Genomic DNA, 20,528 nt, shown 5'->3' with positions numbered 1-20,528 from the left:
CTCTTTGTGACCTCATGGACTGTAGCCTGCCAGGTCCCTCTGTCTATCAAATTTTCCTGGCAAGAATACTGGAGTGGGTTGCCATTTCCTACTCCAGGGGATCTTCCTGATCCAGGGATTGTACCCACATCTCCTGCACTGGCAGACAGATTCTTACCACTAAGCCACCTGGAAAGCCCCTAGACCCCCCTGTACGTAACCAGTTTTCTTCCTCCACTAGCTGTTGCCTCTTTCAACCACCTATCTCACATGATTTAAGACCCTTATCATGTCACCCCTATCATATAGGCCTATTGACTTTTTGACTGACTTAGGAAAGAAAGAAGGAAGGCAGGAAGTTGTAAAAGTTCCTTAATCTCTTAGAATCTCATTTTCCTTCCATTAAGTGCTCAGGGATCAATAATATCCACCTTGTTGCAAGTAAAGTTCTTAGCACAGCATCCAGTATAAAATAAGCACTCAGTAAATAGGACTTTGTACCATGATTAACCTAACAATATGAAATAATTACATGCCATTTGGGGGGTCAAACAGTGATGTGGCAAGTGGAAGTGCATACATGCTCACATTTCATCTGCTCAGTCTGTCTATGTCTTTTGGTTGGTGCATTTAATCCATTTATCCATTTACATTTAAGGTAATTATCAATATGTATGATCCTATTACTATTTTCTTAATTGTTTTGGGTTTATTTTCTGTAGGTAGGTCTTTTTATTCTCTTGTTTCCTGCCTAGAGAAGCTCCCTAAGCATCTGTTGTAAAGTTGCTTTGATTGTGCCAAATTCTCTTAACTTTTGCTTGTCTGGAAAGCTTTGATTTCTCCATCAAATCTGAAGGAGACTTGCTGGGTAGAATATCCTTGGTTCTAAGTTGTTCCCTTTTATCACTTTAAATATATCATGCCATTCCCTTCTAGCTTGCAGTGTTTCTGTTGAGAAATCAGCTGATAGGCTGATGGGAGTTCCTTTGTGTGTTATTTGTCAATTTTCCCTTGTTGATTTTAATATTTTAGCTCTGTCTTTAACTTTTGTCAGTTAGATTACTATGTGTCTTGGTGTGTTTCTTCTTGGGTTTATCCTGCCTGGGACTCTCTGTGCTTCCTGGACTTGGCTGACTCTTTTCTTTCCTATGTTAGGGAAGTTTTCAGCTATTATCTCTTCAAGTATTTTCTCAGGTCTTTTTTTTCTTCTCCTTCTGGTATCCCAATAATGCAAATGTTGGTGCATTTAAAAGAAGAGAAGCGAAAAGCAAAGGAGAAGAGGAAAGATATACCCATTTGAATGCAGAGTGCCAAAGAATAGCAAGGAAAGATAAGAAAGCCTTCCTCAGTGATCAGTGCAAAGAAATAGAGGAAGACAATAGAATGGGAAAGGCTAGAGATCTCTTCAAAAAAATTAGAGGTACCAAGGGAACATTTCATGCAAAGATGGGCACAATAAAGGACAGAAATGGTATGGACCTAACAGAAGCAAAAGATATTAAGAAGAGGTGGCAAGAATACACAGAAGAACTGTACAAAAAAAATTCTTCATGACCCAGATAATCAAAATGATGTGATCATTCACCTAGAGCCAGACATCCTGGAAAGTGAAGTCAAGTGGGCCTGAGGAAGCATCACTACGAACAAAGCTGGAGGAGTGATGGAATTCCAGTTTAGCTGTTTCAAATCCTAAATGATGATGCTGTGAAAGTGCTGCACTCAATATGCCAGCAAATTTGGAAAACTCAGCAGTGGCCACAGGACCGGAAAAGGTCAGTTTTCCTTCCAATCCCAAAGAAGGGCAATGCCAAAGAATGCTCAAACTACCACACAATTGCACTCATCTCACATGCTAGTAAAGTAATGCTCAAAATTCTCCAAGCCAAGCTTCAACAATGCATGAACTGTGAACTTTCAGATGTTCAAGCTGGATTTAGAAAAGGCAGAGGAACCAGAGATCAAATTGCCAACATCCACTGGATCATCGAAAAAGCAAGAGAGCTCCAGAAAAACATCTATTACTGCTTTACTGACTATGCCAAAGCCTTTGACTGTGAGGAAAATTCTGAAAGAGATGGGAATACTAGACCACCTGACCTGCCTCTTGAGAAATCTGTATGCAGGCCAGGAAGCAACAGTTAGAACTGGACATAGAACAACAGACCGGTTCCAAATAGGAAAAGGAGTGCATCAAGGCTGTATATTGTCACCCTGCTTATTTAACTTATATGCAGAGTACATCATGAGAAACGCTGGACTGGATGAAACACAAGCTGGAATCAAGATTGCCAGGAGAAATATCAATAACCTCAGATATGCAGATGATACCACCCTTATGGCAGAAAGCAAAGAAGAACTAAAGAGCCTCTTGATTAAAGTGAAAGAAGAAAGTGAAAAAAAATTGGTTTAAAGCTCAACATTTAGAAAACAAAGATCATGGCATCCGGTCCCATCACTTCATGGCAAATAGATGGAGAAACAGTGGAAACAGTGAGAGACTTTATTTTTTTGGACTCCAAAATCACTGCAGATGCTGACTACAGCCATGAAGTTAAAAGATGCTTACTCCTTGGAAGGAAAGTTATGGCCAACCTAGACAGCATATTAAAAAGCAGAGACATTACTTTGCCAACAAAGGTCCATCTAGTCAAGGCTATGGTTTTTCCAGTAGTTATGTATGGATGTAAGAGTTGGACTATAAAGAAAGCTGAGTGCCAAAGAATTGATGCTTTTGCACTGTGGTGTTGGAGAAGACTCTTGAGAGTCCCTTGGACTGCAAGGAGATCAAACCAGTCCATCCTAAAGGAGATCAGTCCTGAATATTCACTGGAAGGACTGATGTTGAAGCTGAAACTCCAATACTTTGTCCACCTGATGTGAAGAGCTGACTCAATTGACAAGACCCTGATGCTGCGAAAGATTGAAGGCAGGAGGAGAAGGGAACGACAGAGGATGAGATGGTTGGATGGCATCACTGACTCAATGGACATGAGTTTGGGTTAACTCCAGGAATTGGTGATGGACAGGGAGGCCTGGTGTGCTGCATGGGGTCGCAAAGAGTTGGACACGACTGAGCGACTGAACTGATTGACTGGTGCATTTAATGTTCTCCCAGAGGTCTCTTAAGTTGTCTTCATTTCTTTTGTTTTTTCCTATGATCTGTTCTGCAGCTATGATTTACACTGTTCTGTCCTCCAGGTCATTTATCCATTCTTCTGCCTCAGTTATTCTGCTATCGATTCCTTCTAGTATATCATTCATCTGTTTGTTTGTTCTTTAGTTCTTCTAAGTCTTTGGTAAACATTTCTTGCATCTTTTTAATCTTTGCCTCCATGCTTTTTCTGAGATCCTGAATCATCTTCACTATCATTATTCTGAATTCTTCTTCCTGAAAGTCTGCCTATCTCTACTTTGTTTAGGTGTTTTTCTGTTGTTTTATCTTGTCCCTTCATCTGGGACATGACTTTCTGCTTTTTCATGCTGATTAACTTTCTATAATGTGATTTTTGTTTTAGTCACTGTGGGACTGTGGTTTTTTTTTGCTTCTTCTGTCTGCCCTCTGATGGAGGAAGCTAAGAGGCTTTTTTTTGGTAGGTTCCAGCATCCTCCGGTTGATGGTTGTTCAACAGCTAGTTGTGATTTTGATGCTCTCACAGTAGTTATCCAAAGATTTAGACTGACAATAGCACAATTCAAAATTGGGCTGGGAATAATTTTATCTCAGTTTTGATTTGGAAGTTGCTGATTCAAGCCTAAGTTATCCCTGAGTTGTGGACATATGCAAATTCTGTTTAGCATAGAGTCTTCCCAATGTGACTTTGGCTAAGAAGGCTTGTGATAAGAAAATTGTTACCATCTTTCAGATTCCATATATATGCATTAGTATACTGTATTGTTGTTTTTCTTTCTGGCTTACTTCACTCTGTATAATGGGCTCCAGTTTCATCCATCTCAGTAGAACCGGTTCAAATGTATTTTTTTTAATGGCTGAGTAATATTCCAACGATAACCCTATATGCGGGACAGAATGAGAGACACAGATGCATGGAACAATTTTATGGACTCTGAGGGAGAAGGTGAGGGTGGGCCGTTCTGGGAGAATGGCATTGAGACATGTGTATTGTCATATGTGAAACAGAGCACCATTCCATGTTCGATGCATGTGACAAGGGCTCGGGGCCGGGGCAGTGGGATGATCCAGAGGGATGGGAGGGGGAGGGAGGTGGGTGGGGGGTTCGGGAAGGGGAACACATGTAAACCCATGGCTGATTCTTGTCAATGTATGGCAAAAACTATTACAATATTGTAAAGTAATTAGCCCCCAAGTAAAATAAATAAATTTATAAAAAAAAAAGAAAAAAAAAAAAAGAAAATTGTAACAAAGATTCACACTCACCTTTCTTTCAAAGAAATCCAAACACTGCCTTCTAGTCTTTTCTCCCACAGTCCCCACATGCATTTTACATTCTAGCTAAGTGGAATGTTCTTTGTCCAATAAACATTAGTTGGAATAATGTGCAGATATTTATTAACTTTCCTAAAAGGAAGGAAGTGGGAAACTTATTACCACATTTTACAAAGGGCTTAATTTGTCAAAAATAGTTTAGGTAGTCAGTAGCAGTGTAAGCCAGAATGAATTGTGAATTAAGACTTTAAAAGCCTTGCTCTAGTTCTTCCACTGAAGTCTCTGAAAGCTTTTTGTACAAGGATCTCCAGATAGTACCAGAATTGCTACAGTCTCAGTCTATAGCTTCTTCTTTCAGTGGAGGTGGAACTTGCTGTTAAAGAATGGAGTGAAAGTGTTAGTCGCTCAGTTGTGTCCAAGTTTTTGCCACCCCATGGACTATATAGCCCACTAGGCTCCTCCGTCCATGGAATTCTCCAGGCAAGAATACCAGAGCAGGTTGCCATTCCCTTCTCCAGGGGATCTTCCCGACCGAGGGATCAAACCAGGGTCTCCTTCATTGCAGGCAGATTCTTCACCATCTGAGCCACCAGGGAAGCAAAAGAACACCAGAAACAAGCAAACAAACAAATAAAATCAGCAATTACATGACATGATCAACACAAGTAAAAACCTTAACTCCTCAGGATGATACTGAAGAGACCCTAGATTCAAAGAACCCCTCCTTCTGCACCACCTCCTAGAGTAGGAGTTTTGGTGATCTGGGTAGGGCAGAGTGAGCTTTGCATCAGCACAAAGGATTGCATGGCAATAAGCCATGTCAGCTTAAGCCACATGGAGAAAGAGTGCTCAGTAAACTCTTGCAGGGTGCTGATTTTAGTGTGGGAATACCTGCTTCTATTAACCTGCAGTTATTAATACAAGATATTGGTACTATATGAGCCACTGTAGTAATCCTAGCAAAAGAAGGCAAATAATTGAGTTTGAGAACTAAAGAGCAGACTCATAGTGATGGTTAAGCATGTTTCCCTCAGAGAGTCTTTCCAAACCACCACTGGCCTCACACTATACTTTTGGAAATGGTGCCCCTTGGTCATCAGTCCCCAAAAAGTTGACTAGTGATTTCTTTGTCTACCTGGTAAACTCCCAGCTGGCTCCTGCCACCATACCATACACACTGCTCCCAACACACCAGACTTAGTGATGGCATCCACTTTGTCTCTTCAGCCCATCCTCCCCCAGCTGCCTGCAGTGCCAGTCCAAAGCCTGAGGGAGAAAAAATTTGCCTTCCTCAAAAAACAAACAACTGAAAAACCACTTAGAGATGGGTTTCTTGGACCCCGCTACAGAAAGGGATAATGATTCTTTCTCAGTGTACTTATTGACATTCATTGAGCAGCATATAGTTTATTTTAGCTAGAGTTTGTGATGTAGCATCTATATTTAATTTCACAAGCTGTCGGGCAACTCATGTATTTACAAACACAATCCCGGAAACAATGTTGTTTGCTGGTCACAGCTGCATCTGTAACATCTCCGGAGTTCTGTGCTGTTTGGCAGAGCTCAGGGCATTATCACTTTACATTCTGATCTGTGCCAAGGCCCCAGTAGGGCAGAGCTGGGGCTAAAAGTTCAAATTCCATGGCAGGTGTGGCAGAAAGCCAAAAGCAAGAGTCACTGTGAGGGCTGCAGATCAGGGTGGAGTTCCTCACCAGCCCACCTCAGTGCTGCAACCTGCACAGTGGTGACCAATTTCTATGTCATTGGCCTAGACTTCTTTCAGCTTCTCAGTCTTGAGAGAAACACTTAAACTCTCCTATGTAGACAGAGGCTGGCTCCACTGGGAAGTGAGCTGGGGCTTCAACAATGGAAGCCAGACCGTGGGGAAGGAGGCAGAAACAGAAAAGTCTTCCTCTCTGGAGGGTGGAACCAGCTGTCTGCCAGGGATGTGGTGGGGATGACTAAGTCGGCTTCAGTAGCTGGACCAGGGAGAGTGGCTGGACATAGCCAGTGGCAGGCGCCAAATGGCACGATTCAGGCAGTCTTGGTAACAGAATATGTAAAGAGGGCTATATCAAGAGCTGATGGGACAATTCCGAATTAGGCGAAGGGACAGGTAATTCTTGGAGATCTGTCTCCTACAATGGGAAATGCGAAACTGAGAGCAAGGGGTGCAGGAGCCAGAAATAACAGAGTATTAAAAAGCAGAGACATCACTTTGCTGACAAAGGTCCATCTAGTCAAAGCTATGGTTTTTCCAGTACTCACATACAGATGTGAGAGTTGGACCATAAAGAAGGCTGAGCACTAAAGAATTGATGCTTTTGAACTGTGGTGCTGGAGAAGGCTCTTGAGAGTTTGTTGGACAGCAAGGAGATCAAACTAGACGATCCTAAAGGAAATCAGTCCTGAATATTCATTGAAAGGACTAAAGCTGAAGCTCTGATACTTTGGCCACCTGATGAGAAGAGCTGACTCGTTGGAAAAGACCCGGATGTTTTCATTGGCAAAGACTGAGGGCAGGAGGAGAAGGGTGCAACAGAGGATGAGGTGGTTGGATGGCATCACCAACTCAATGGACATGAGTTTGAGCAAGTTCCAGGAGACAGTGAAGGACAGGGAAGCCTGGTGTGCTGTAGTCCATGGGATTGCAAAGATTTGGATGGGATTTAGCAACTGAACATCAACAGCAGTTGGGTTTGAGGGGGTCTAAGGAAAGAGCACTGTAACTCAGGGCATGCAGGATACCAGCAGTTGTGGGTTGTCTATCAGGGCCCAGGTTGGGGCAACACCTGACCTTACAGTTTTTTAAGATAGCACAAGGGATATATAGCTACCTTCTAATAAGGTCCATGCTGACAGACCATCTGAACAGGAGCCACAAAGCTTCCCCCAAAGCAGAAGGTTTAAGCATCCTTGTCCAAGCTGAAATGGATTTTAGGTGAATGTTGCTTTTGTTCTCTAAGATTTTTAGGCTTGTCATCGATCCATAGAGATTTTTTAAATGAGGGTGACCAAGAGGAATTTAGGATAACCTTCTGTGACCACAGTTCCATTATCAGATTAACATCTATGGATCTTAGGTCAATAGGTGGTTTAGACTGTCCAAAGAACTTTTTTGGGATACCATCACTGACTTCTCTGTTCTTGAGTTTCCGCCTCTGTAAAAATGGGCATAACAGCAACATCAACCTCATAAAGTATTTTAAGAATTAAGTGAGCCAATGAATGGAAAGTTTTTAGATCAATGTCTGGCACATAATAACTAGTATCAAAACATAATTGTCAATGATGATGATGGTAGCTCTGGAATTCATGGATTTCAGCTTCTGAAAATTTCAATTAACTTCTGACACGAGATAAAGATGAAATGTGCCCTAGGCTTAGCACTAAGAAACTCAGGTTCATGTCCTGTTTTTGCCCCAAATCTTGAATAATGCACTATAACTCACTGAACTTCTGTGGCCCTACATTTTCTTATCAATCAAACAATGTGAAGGGGGTTCCATCAGTGGTTCACACTAGAGAGTTACATCAAAATCTTCTTGGGGGTTTTCCAAATATTATAAAATATAGAAAAACACCCCAACCCAGGATATCAGTTATTCTGCTTTTCTCTTCCTTCCTTGTCTCCATACTGCTCCTTCTTCCTCCAACACCCATACCACACACACATTCCAGGCTGCCAAGAACACTGGGGCCAGGTAATCTCTAGGGTCTCACTCCTTGCCTCTAGTTCCATGATCGGATCAGGTGGAAATTAATCAGACACCAAAGGCTGTAGGAAGGCAAAGGAAGCATGTAATCAACACAGAGGCTAGCGCTGACAGGCTTTTTGGAGAACATGAGTCTCAAAGATGTGCTAGATATAGACTCACAGAGAAAAAAGGAAGACAGGAGTGAGTGTATGGTGAAGCCCATTGCTGGACTAATCAGAGGTCAAATGACAGAGGCCACAGATAAAGCCAAAAGGACTGTCCACCTCTGCTGTCATTAACTAGAGAATGTTGGGGGAAGAGGACCAGTTAGGCCACTGGAGTGACATGTAGAGACCCCCGAGGGCTAATAAGGACACATTTTTAGCAGAGATTTTATCTTCCCAGGCTTCTTACCTGTAAACAATGTGCCCACATTGAATGAGGTGGTGGCTCATTGAACGCGGTGGTGGCTCTGGACTCTTTTGGGCTTCAAAAACCTATGTTGATGCCTTGGAAGAGACAACAGTGAACACACACACACACACACAGCACTCACCAGGGGCCAGGCACTTTTTAGTTTTTTTTTTTTTTTTACAAATGTTATCACATTTAATGCCCAAAGCCCTATGAGGAGACACTATTATTATTGTCTCCCCCCCCCTTTTTTTTAAACAGTTGAGGAAGCTGAGCCAAGAGAGGTGGAGCCAACCTGAGAAGCCAGGTGTTCTGGCTCTGGGGTCTCTGCTCGTTGCTCCTCCACTGCGGAGCAGCTGATGGGGGCTCGGTGCCTGGGGAGGAAGGAAGACAGGTTTGTTCTCAGGCCACAAGGAGCTACAGGGGTGTCATGAGGAAGGAGTATAATGGAAGTGGTTTTGAGGAAGGTTAATCTGCATGGAGGTCAGGTTTCAAAGGCTTTGAAATGTGCAGCTTTTCACTTAGAGATTCTATTTGGTCTGCATTGCCTTCTCTCTCTTTTCTGGAGAACCCGGTGACCTCAAGGGAAGTTCTGAGCCAGAGGGGCCACCTGGGTCTGCACACGGTGACCCAGGCTTTATCACATGAGGCTCCGGGTGAGTCTGTCAGTTAGCTTGTCTCCCCAAGGAAAGTGCCAAGGACACCCGGCAGGCAAGTCTGAAGCCTCTGCCACTGACAGATGAATCCGTCCTTGATGAGTGAAGGGCTGGTTATCACACAGCAAAAACCTGTAAACTGGGGGCCCTGAGGGGATGGAGCCTATGAGGTCTAATGTCAGTAAAGTTCTGTGTGAGTATGTAAGTGTGTGTGGGAAAGAGGGAGGGAGAGAATATTATTCTTTTAAGCTCATTACAGGATCTTCAAGTTCTATATTTTTTGTTGCTCCCTGAAGGCAAGTATTGGGTCTATCTTGTACTGTCGTCCAGTACGGTCCTTGTGCATAGAAACTGCTTATTAACTGATTGTCTATTCCATGGATGGAGGTGAGGGAGGGTGAGGAGAGCTGAGTGATAGATTTTAGAGTCAAATATGTGAGTTTGACTTCTGTTTTCTTGTGGAATGGTCTCCATCAAGTCCCTTCACCGCTCACAGTCTCTCTTCTTAAAGGTCTCCTATGAATACAAGGCCATTCAGTAATTATTGGGTTGGCCAGAAAGTTCGTTTAGGTTTTTCTGTAACCTCTGATGTAAAGTCCCAGTAAACTTGTTGGCCAACCTAATAGTCATTATGACTAGCACTTACCTTTGCATACATCATCGCTAACACTGTTAACCTGATTCTATGCAGGGAGGCTATCCCTATGCTTCACTTAAGTTAAGTAGTGCGGGAATGCATCAAGTGTACCCTGCCAGTTCCGTGCCACTTTGGGGGTGGGGTGGGTGACACTGAAAGTCACATCCAGAGCCTGGAGGGGCAGTGGCAGTTGGGGTGTGACATCTTCCCCGGGTACACATGGGAAATGATGGGCACTGTTGAAGCTCTCTGATGTGCTGCCGGGAGTGCATTATAAGGGTAAAAACCCCATGGTTAGGGTCTATTGAGGCTGGCAGATCATCCTAACAAGAGAGGAGAATGCAAGTCATTAATCTGAACTGATAACGCTCCCATCCATCCTCCCCTTTGGGAACCTCCAGTCCAGGATGTTCTGTCATTTTTCTGGTCTGCTCTCCCTTTCTAGTCAAAACAGGAGGTTTTAAAAGAGGTTTTACATCAAGATGCTGTGGATGAAAAGAATAACATTTTCTGTGAGTTTGTACCATGGATGCCCTCAGATTTATTCAAGAAAACATCTCTTCAATAGAGTTGGCCAATTAACCACTCAAATGACTTGAAAACTTATTTAATGTCACTGCCTAATCACTTTATTAAATGTCACTGCTCCAACAGGCAAGAATCTCTGCTTTATCCCTCACTTCTCTTATGCTTCACTCCCTTTCTAAAACAAAGAGCCTCCTCCCAAAGAAGGCTGAAATCTCAGAGCCTCATCCCTTATATTTGTCTTCCTTTTATCTGCTTAGAATTAAGGGATTTCAGCGTTGGGCAGGACCATAGGGATCATTTCATGAATGACCAAAGGGAGACTCCCAGAGAGAAGTGACTTGCTCCCAAGGGAACAGACTTGTAAGTGGAAAAGCCTGTGTATTTTTATAGCTGTAAATCATGTAAGTGGTGCACGAAGTGAAAATACTAGAGGAACCAGAGTAGGTAGACCCAAATCTGCCACCAACATACATGACCTTGTGCAACTCGCTTATCTATTCCTAGGCTCATTGTTCTCATCTGTTAAAAGGGGAGCCTAAAATCTGAGAAACAAAGATTGAGCATCATTTTATTATCTTTTGCTTCTTAAGCAGTAACTATTTGTATACTCTATTTTCTACACAAATAGAAAATGATATCTGCTGGTGTTAAGGATAATTGTTAACAAATTAACTATTTTGTTAATTATAATAAAATAGCAATAGCTTAGCCATATCCTTAACTAGCAATAGCTTGGTGGTGGTGTTTAGTTGCTAAATCGTGTCTATTTTGTGACCCCATGGACTATATATAGCCAGCCAAGCTCCTCTGTCCATGGGATTCTCCAGGCAAGAATACTGGAGTGGGTTGCCATTTCCTTTTCCAGGGAATCTTCCTGACACAGGGATGGAACCTGCATCTCCTACATTGGCAGGCAGATTCTTTACCTCTGAACCACCTAGGCTTATCCATATCCTTAACTCCTCTAACATGTAACCTGTCCCCTGCAGAGTATTTTTCAAAGAGTCAACTCTATCTCCCTTGCCAAGATTTAGAACCTGAGCAGCTAATGTCCCAGATTCTAATTGTTCTATAGACACACCTAGTGTGCATGAAGATGGAGACCAGCAGGAGGAGAGAAAAGAGTCCCCATAAGTCTTCAGCTGGGTGACATCTTGGTGGCGATGTGATTCTTATAAGCTCTCCCCCGGAGACCACACTGCCCACTTGTCATGTGATTTCGTCTGCACCTTATTTTCTCAGTTGACAAAACTGGAACCCATTGAAATCATGGCTTAATGTACAGATCTGAGCTAACATACAAAGGAAAAGCCATGACTTATTCTACTCATACCTTTGGGCTAAAACTTTATTATTTGTATTGGTGTAAAACTCTGTACTGAGTTGTTGTTTTTGTTGTTTTTCAGTCACTCATTCATGTCTGAATCTGTGACCCCATGGACAGCAGCACACCAGGCTTCCTGTCCTTCACCATCTTCCGTAACTTGCACAAACTCATGTCCATTGAGTCCGTGATGCCATTCAACCATCTCGTCCTCTGTCGTCCCCTTCTCCTCCTGCCTTCAATCTTTCCCATCATCAGGGTCTTTTCTAATGAGTCAGCACTTCACATCAGGTGGCCAAAGTATTGGAGCTTCAGCTTCAGCATCAGTCCTTTTAATGAATATTCAGGATTGATTTCCTTTAGGATTGACTGTTTGGATCTCCTTGCAGTGCAAGGGACTCTCAAAAGTCTTCTCCAACACCACAGTTCAAAACCATCATTTCTTCAGTGCTCAGCCTTCTTTATGGTCCAACTCTCACATCCATACCTGACTACTGGAAAAACCATAGCTTTGACTAGAAGGACCTTTCTTGGCAAAGTAATGTCTCTGCTTTTTAATATGCTGTCTAGGTTTGGCATAGCTTTTCTTCCAAGGAGCAAGCGTCTTTTAATTTCATGGCTACAGTCACCATCTTCAGTGAGTTTGGAGCCCAAGAAAATAAAGTCTGTCACTGTTTCCATTGTTTTCCCATCTATTTGCTATGAAGTGATGGGACCAGATGCGTTGATCTTCAATTTTTGAATGTTGAGTTTTAAGTCAGCTTTTTCACTCTCCTCTTTCACTTTCATCAAAAGGCTCTTTAGTTCCTCTTCACTTTCTGCCATAAGGGTGGTGTCATCTGCATATCTGAGGTTATTGATGTTTCTCCTGGCAATTTTGATTCCAGCTTGTGCTTCATCCATCCTGGCATTTTGCATGATGTACTCTGCATATAAGTTAAATAAGCAGGGTGACAATATACAGCCTTGACGTACTTCTTTCCCAATTTTGAACCAGTCCGTTGTTCCATGTCCAGTTCTAACTGTTGCTTCTTGACCTGCATACGGATTTCTCAGGAGGCAGGTAAGGTGGCCTTATAATCCCATCTCTTTAAGAATTGTCCACAGTTTGTTGTGATACACAGAGTCAAAGGTTTTAGCATAGTCAATGAAGCGGAAGTAGAGGTTTTTCTGGAATTCTCTTGCTTTTTCTATGATTCCTCTTTTTGGAAATTTGATCTCTGGTTCCTCTGCCTTTTCTAAAACCAGCTTGAACATCTGAAAGTTCTCAGTTCATGTACTGTTGAGGCCAAGCTTGGAGAATTTTGAGCATTACTTTCTAGTGTGTGAAATGAGTGCAATTGTGTGGTAGTTTGAACATTCTTTGGCATTTCCTTTCTTTGGAATTGGAATGAAAACTGATCTTTTCCAGGCCTGTGGCCACTGCTGAGTTTTCCAAATTTGCTGGCATATTGAGTGCAGCACTTTCACAGCATCATCTTTTAGGATTTGAAATAGATCAGCTGGAATTCTATCAACTTCACTAGCTTTATTTGTAATGATGCTTCCTAAGGCCTGCTTGACTTTGCACTCCAAAATATCTGACTCTAGGGGAGTGATCACACCATTGTGGTTACTTGGGTCATTAAGATATTTTTGGTACAATTCTTCTGTGTATTCTTGCCACCTCTTCTTGATATATTCTGCTCCTGTTAGGTCCATACCATTTCTGTCCTTTATTGTGCCCATCTTTGCATGAAATGTTCCCTTAGTATCTCTAATTTTCTTGAAGAGATCTCTAGACTTTCCCATTCTATTATTTTCCTCTCTCTCTTTGCATTGATCACTTTGGAAGGCTTTCTTATCTCTCCTTGCAATACTTTGGAACTCTGCATTCAGACGGGTATATCTTTCCTTTCTCTTTTGCCTTTTGCTTCTCTTCTTTTCTCAGCTATTTGCAAGGCCTCCTCAGACAACCATTTTGCCTTTTTGCATTTCTTTTTCTTGGGATAGTTCTGATCACCACCTCCGGTAGAATGTTACGAACCTCCATCTATAGTTCTTTGCGGCACTCTATCAGATATAATCCCTTGAATCTATTTGTCACTTCCACTATATAATCGTAAGGGATTTGATTTAGGTCATGCCTGAATGGCCTAGTGGTTTTCCGTACTTTCTTCAATTTAAGTCTGAATTTGGTAATAAGGAGTTCATGATCTGAGCCACAGTCAGCTCCAAGTCTTGTTTTTTTCTGACGGTATGGAGCTTCTCCATCTTTGGCTGCAAAGAATATAATCAATCTGATTTCAGTATTGACCATCTGGTGATGTCCATGTGTAGAGTCGTCTGTTGTGTTGTTGGAAGAGGGTGTTTGCTATGACCAGTGCCTTCTCTTGGAAAAACTTTGTTAACCTTTGTCCTGCTTCATTTTGTAGTAAAGACCATACTTGCCTATTACTCCAGGTATCTCTTGACTTCCTACTTTTGCATTCCAGTCCCCTATGAAAAACAAGGACATCTTTTTTTTTTATGTTAGTTCTAGAAGCTCTTATAGGTCTTCATAGAACCCATCAACTTCAGCTTATTCAGCGTTAGTGGTTGGGTCATAGACTTGGATTACTGTGATACTGAATGATTTGCCTTGGAAACAAACAGAGATCATTCTGTCATTCTTGAAATTGCATCCAAATACTGCATTGCATACTCTTTTGTTGACTATGAGGTCTACTCCATTTCTTCTAAAGGATTCTTGCCCACAGTTGTAGATATAATGGTCATCTGAATTAAATTTGCCCATTCCGGTCCACTTTAGTTCACTGATTCCTAAAATATCGATGTTCACTGTTGCCATCTCCTGTTTGACCACTTCCAATTTACCTTGATTAATGGACCTAACATTCTAGGTTCCTATGCAGTATTGTTCTTTACAGCATTGGACTTTACTTTCACCACCAGACATATCCCCAACTGGGCATTGTTTCCAGTAGCATATTGGGTACCTACCATCCTAGGGAGTTCATCTTTCATTTTTTTGACTTTTCATGCTGTTTATGGGGTTCTCAAGGCAAGAATTCTGAAGTGGTTTGCTATTCCTTCTCCACTGGAGCATGTTTTTTCAGAACTCTCCACCATGACCTGTCCTTGGGTGGCCCTACATGGCATGGCTCATAGTGTCATTGAGTTATACAAGGCTGTGGTCCATGTGATCAGTTTGGTTAGTTTTCTGTGATTGTGGTTTTCATTCTGTCTGGCCTCTGATGTGTAAGAATAAGAGGCTTACAGAAGCTTCCTTATGGGAGGTACTGGCTTCCGGGCAAACTGAGTCTTGCTCTGATGGGTGGGCCATGCTCAGTAAATCATGAATGCAACCTTCCAGCAAGTTATTCTGCAGTTTGTAGGTCATCTGCTTCACGGCTCTGTGGTGGCACTATGGCGACCTCCTCTAAGAGAGCTTATGCCACATGTAATGCCTCTCAGATCTGCAGTAGCCAGAGCCCCTGTCCCTGCGGCAGGTCACTGCTGACCCATGCCTCCACAGGCAGCATTCACACACTCAAAGGCAGGTCTGACTCAGTCTCTTGTGGGGTCCCTGAGTCCTGCTGTGCAAAAGGTTTTATTTGTGCCCTCCGAGCATCTCTGGTGGGAAGAGGTTTAATTCTAAACATAATTTCGCTCCTCCTACCGTCTTGGTGGGGCTTTTCCTTTGCCCTTGGGCGCAGGGTATCTTTTTTTGGTGGGATCCAACATTCTCCTGTCGATGGTTGTTCAGCAACTGGTTGCAGTTTTGGAGTTCTTGCAGGAGAAGATGAGCACACGTCCTTCTACTCCACCGTCTTGTAACCACAGTACAAGTTGTTTAGTCGTTCAGTTGTGTCCAATTGGACAGCAGCACAACAGGCTTCCCTGTCCTTCACTGTCTCCCGGAGTTTGCTCAAACTCTTGTCTATTGAGTCAGTGATGCCATCCAACTATCTCATCCTCTGTCGTCCCCTTCTCCTCCTGCCTTCTGTCTTTCTCAGCATCAGGGTCTTTTCCAATGAGCTAGCTCTTCACATCAGGGGGCCAAAGTATTAGAGCTTCAGCATCAGTCCTTCCAATGAACATTCAGGCTTTATTTCCTTTAGGATTGACTGATTTGATCTCCTTACTGTCCTGAGTAGGGTCTAAGTAAATGAAATTATTTGGCTTTCACAAGTAAGTTTCTATTTTTTTTCATCAAGAAGCTGGCTTAGCTGTGACTTTGATATACTCACATGTAACATGGAGTTTTACTTTCACAGCCAATTTTAAGACAAAATGGATACACTGAAGCATCATGAGGAAGGTGCAAACTGTTTTAACCTGCTAAATATTAGTGGTACCAGCACAAGACGTGAGAATCTAGATATTTAAAATTTGCTTGACAGATTGCTATTACAAAGTTACTAATAATGTTATTTGTGGGCATAAACAAGAAATGGCCAAAAGCTATTCTCCTTGAGAAGACGAATTTTTACACAGCTGTCAATGCAGCAATTATTTTGTCATCTTCTTTTTTTCTTAAGGTGAAGGGACATGTTCTAGGTATTCTTTTTTTTTAAGGAAAATCTCTAAACATGTTTAAAACTTTTCTTAAAAAAGGATTTTTTTTTTTTTTTTTTTTAGTCAAAATGTCTTCAACTCCTGAGAAAAACCAATGAAATGGAAACCATATGATTCTGAGGCCAGGTTTTTCAGAAGCGCCGTCAGCACTGAATTCAGGCGTTCTTGCTGTGCTCAGCAGACCCAGCCCGGCAATCAAAACTATTTGATTCTAAAGCTGATACTCCTATAACCAGGCAGGTTCCAGCACATTGTGAGCCCTGAAAAAGCATAATTACAAAGACTGACAAGAAGCACACGTTGACTTAATATAGCTCGCTTCTTTCAAAAAGCACACAGCTTTTCACACACATGCTCACACCTGTCCTTAGAAACCCTTGATTAGCAGGGGAGGGGGTGGCTGCCACCCCCCCGTGTTATAGCAGAGGCCACCAAGAGGCTCAGTGGCTGGGCCAGGGCCACATGTTGTTACCAGCTCTAATTGCTGTCTCTATGAAATGCATGGAATTGATTCATCCTGTGTTTTTAAAGTCTATGTAAGTGCTAGTTTTTTGTTTGTTTGTTTGTTTTTATAAAAACAAAGACCCGGCCCTGACCTTGAGAGGTCTATAACCTGATCGAGGGTGATGTTGTATGGCTCAGTGAAGATGATCAGTCATGGGGGAAATTATCATCATCACTGTACTCAAGAAATTGCCATGCTACCTTTTTCTCATGCTGAGAATAACCACTAGTCTTCTCCAGAAAGCACCAAGAACCCTCACAGGCATGCAGAATGGGAGAGAGGTATCATTGTCTTTTTTTTTTTTTGGCTGTACTGGGTCTTAGTTGTGGTACATGGAATCTTCATTATCACAGTTAAGATCTTTAGTTACAGCATGTAGGATCTTTTTTTTTTTCCCCCCAGTGGCAGCATGTGGGATCTAGTTCCCTGACCAGGGATTGAACCCTGGCCCCCTGCAGTGGGAGTGCGGAGTCTTAGCCACTGGACCACCACAGAAGCCCCTCATGGTCTTTTATGTGTCTATTATTTTTCAATTGCTGTGTTAAGAATTACCACAACCTTAGTGACATGAAGCAATATGAATTCACTGTGTCACAGTTTCTGTGGGTCAGGAGTGCAGGTACAGGTTAACTGGGTTCTCTGCTCAGGGTCTCACAAGACTGAAATCAAAGCACCAGTCAGGGCAGCAGTTCTCTTCTGGGGCTCAGAGTTCTCTTCCAGGCTCATGAGGTTGTTGGCTGAACTGTATTTCTTGAGGTGGTTCCACTGTGGTTCCCATATTCTTACTGGCTATTGACTGGGGATTGTATTCAGTTCCTAGAGGCTACCCACAATCCCTTACTGCATAAGCCCCATAGACCGTACATAGCATAGCTGTTTGCTTTCTTCCAGGCCAGCAGGAGCCAGTCTCTCAGACACTTCACTTTCTTTTGGAGGTTCATCTGATTAAGCCAGGCCCACCCAAGATACTTTTCCTTTTGATTAACTCAAAGTCAACTGATTAGTAACCTGATCATGGGAAGAATGTCTCATCATATTCACAGGGCCTGCCTGTACTCAACGGGAGGAGATGATATGGGACATAAACAGAAGGACTCAGGAATGTTGGGGATCATTTCAGAAACTGGCATTCTGCAGTGTCCTACCCATGTCAGTGCTTGTGCACTGTACTGTGTTTGCTGCCTTGGCCTGCTGTGTCAAGCAGCCCCAGTCCCCAGAATGTGCCTCCACCACTATGCCGTTAGAAAGAGAACAGTATTTTATAAGAGGAACTAATCACTGATGGTAGGCAGTGTTTCAGACAATGTAACGAGTACTTGTTTTCATGTTGTCAGGACTCAGCAGAGTGTCTGGCACTTAGGAGTCCTCAATTTCTGTTTCTCCCACAATGAATGCATGGATGATTAAATGAGAAATATTTTGGGCATCCTCATCAGATTACATCCCATAAAAATAAATGCCTACCCCTCCACGTGCAAGGCTGATTCCTCCTTTTAGTTTATAGCTCTTTCCCCACTCCCTGGTTTAAAAAGTAATGCTTGCTTATTATAAAAACACTCTTGGAAATGTTTCTTCTTTCTATGGTTTTATTTTTTATATTTAACTTTTTTAATCCATCTGGAACTAATTTCCCAATATTCCATATAAAATAATCCATCCCCTACCCATTTAATCTGTGATGCTTATATATATATATATATGCATACACACTAAGTTCTTATGTATAATGTGTATTTCTGAGCTAGCTGTTCTGTTTCATTGATGTGCCCACCCACTTTGTATGTCAGTATCACCTAGTTATTAGAATTTTATTATACGTTTTAAGATCTGGTAGGACAGGTATTGCCCCACTATTCCTCCTTCAGCCCCTCTCTCCACCAGTTCATTAAACACAGGTCTATCTTGCCGCCCACTCTAGTACTTTTGAGAGCAAAGCATTCTTTGGCAAAGTCTGGACATGGAACCGGATCTAGGTTCATAGTCTACCTTTGCAGCTTCCTAGCTCAATGCCTCTCAATCTCAGGGATATATAAACTGGCAGTGAAATGTTTAGAGTAGAAACTTATTGTCATAATGAACTGGAGTATAGTAGATTGTCAATACCTACTATCTGGAGTGGAGGAGTGACTCTGAAGGCCCAGGCACCTTTGCTTCTGTCCCTTCATCCTTATCAGCAGACATGGCAAATCTTTTGAAAACCTCTTATACAAATGCTGAGGCTTGGATCTCTCAGCCTCAGGCCAGCTTTTAGGCTTGGAGTATCCAGGATTAAGACTGGGCCCAGCCTCTGGGCAGCCTCTTCAGGGTTTGCATTGGTCCAAGGGAAGTCTGGTGGTTGTGCTGAACTGGAGCCATTTCAGAGTGATCTGGGGACCTGGGGAGTGGGTGTGAGTAAAGTGCTGAAATCCACTTTACCTAACCTTAAAGGAAATGTCAGGGAATTAACACCCTTTGCTTCATCCCCAGGGAGCCCATCTCTAGACTGGCAGCCAGAGAAAAGCTTCAGTCCACAAATTACAGGTGTTGGGGATAGGAAGTCATTCTAGCACAGACAGAGGTGGTACTGGTGAGGGGAGATGGGCGAGGCTCTGACAGCATGTGCTAGACTTTGAAGGTGGAAGACATGAATTGGATTGTAAGAGCCCCCACAGTATTGAGTTAGTCCTGTGCATTTGCCCAGAGGTTTATAAAGGTGACTAGTTATCCTTAGACAAGTACAGGCACTGGAAAGCAAAGGCCTGGGGTGAGTCATAGGGAGCCAGGAGTTTTGAAGGCCAAAACTGTACTTCTTTCCTGGAACTTTCCCTCCAACTCAGAGAGGGCAGGACAGGAATACACTCTTTCATATCTTCAAGAAGCATCCCTGAAGGCCTACTGTGTGCTCTCAGGAACTAGGAAAGGAGGATAGATAACTGTGACCTCAGAGAACTTCCATACAACACAGTGAGGAGAAAGAGCATGATGGCCATCCTCATGTTACTGGATTTGCTCTCTGATGATGCCAATGAGGCAGTTTGATTCCCCACTCTAGCTATATCCCTGCATGGCCTTCTGTGAAAGAACAAATCAGAAGTTCACAGCTAGAAGTCAAAAGCTGGACTATTACCTAGTCAAGCCTTTTTCTCTTCTCCTCTTTTTTTTTTTTTTTTAATAAAAAACATAGTTTAACCCTACATTGTTTTGTTTTTTAATTGAAGTATGGTTGATTTACAATGTTGTGTTAGTTTCAGGTGTATGGCACAGGATTCAGTTCTCTCTCTCTCTCTCTCTCTCTCTCTCTCTATATATATATATATATATATATATATATATATATATATAAAGTATTTTATTTATAAAGTGTGTATATATGTGTGTGTGTGTTAGTTCCTCAGTCATGTCTAACTCTTTGCGACCCCATCGACTGTAGCCTACCAGGCTCCTCTGTCCATGGAATTTTCCAGACAAGAATACTAAAGAGGGTTGTCATTCCCTTCTTCAGAGGATCTTCCTGACTCGGGGATTGAACCCAGGTCTCTCCTGCATTGCAGACAGATTCTTTACTGTCTGAACCACCAGGGAAGCCATATATATATTTGCTATTGATCAGTCACTCAGTCATGTCCCTAACAGACCACAACTCTTTGTGACCCCATGGAACGCAGCACACCAGGCTTCCCTGTCCTTCACTATCTCCCGGGGTCTGCTCAAACTCATGTCCATTGAGCTGATGGTGCCATCCAACCATCTCATCCTCTGTTGCTGCCTTCTCTTCATGCCCTCAATCTTTCCCAGAATCAGTGTCTCTTCCAATGAGTCAGCTGTTCCCATCAGTTGGCCAAA

At 42.6% G+C, this 20,528-nt stretch overlaps 1 protein-coding gene across 4 annotated transcripts in view; it reads left to right on the top strand.

Annotated features, from left to right (window-relative positions):
- The window catches only part of BRINP2 (BMP/retinoic acid inducible neural specific 2), a 226,972-nt gene that overhangs the window by 144,432 nt on the left and 62,012 nt on the right, over window positions 1–20,528 (top strand). For 2 of the 4 annotated variants that reach the window (XM_081493886.1, XM_081493885.1), the window contains one exon: window positions 16,265–16,437. The exons of the other annotated variants lie outside the window; for them this stretch is intronic. The gene's annotated coding sequence lies outside the window, so the exon portion shown is untranslated. The remainder of the gene's footprint in view (window positions 1–16,264; window positions 16,438–20,528) is intronic. 4 annotated transcript variants of the gene reach the window in all.

This window comes from Giraffa tippelskirchi, chromosome 5 (assembly GCF_054371585.1).
Source record: "Giraffa tippelskirchi isolate mGirTip1 chromosome 5, T2T-mGirTip1v1.2.pri, whole genome shotgun sequence".
Classification (NCBI taxonomy): domain Eukaryota; kingdom Metazoa; phylum Chordata; class Mammalia; order Artiodactyla; family Giraffidae; genus Giraffa; species Giraffa tippelskirchi.
Note: the sequence above shows the minus strand (reverse complement) of the source record. Positions and strands in the feature narration are given on the sequence as shown.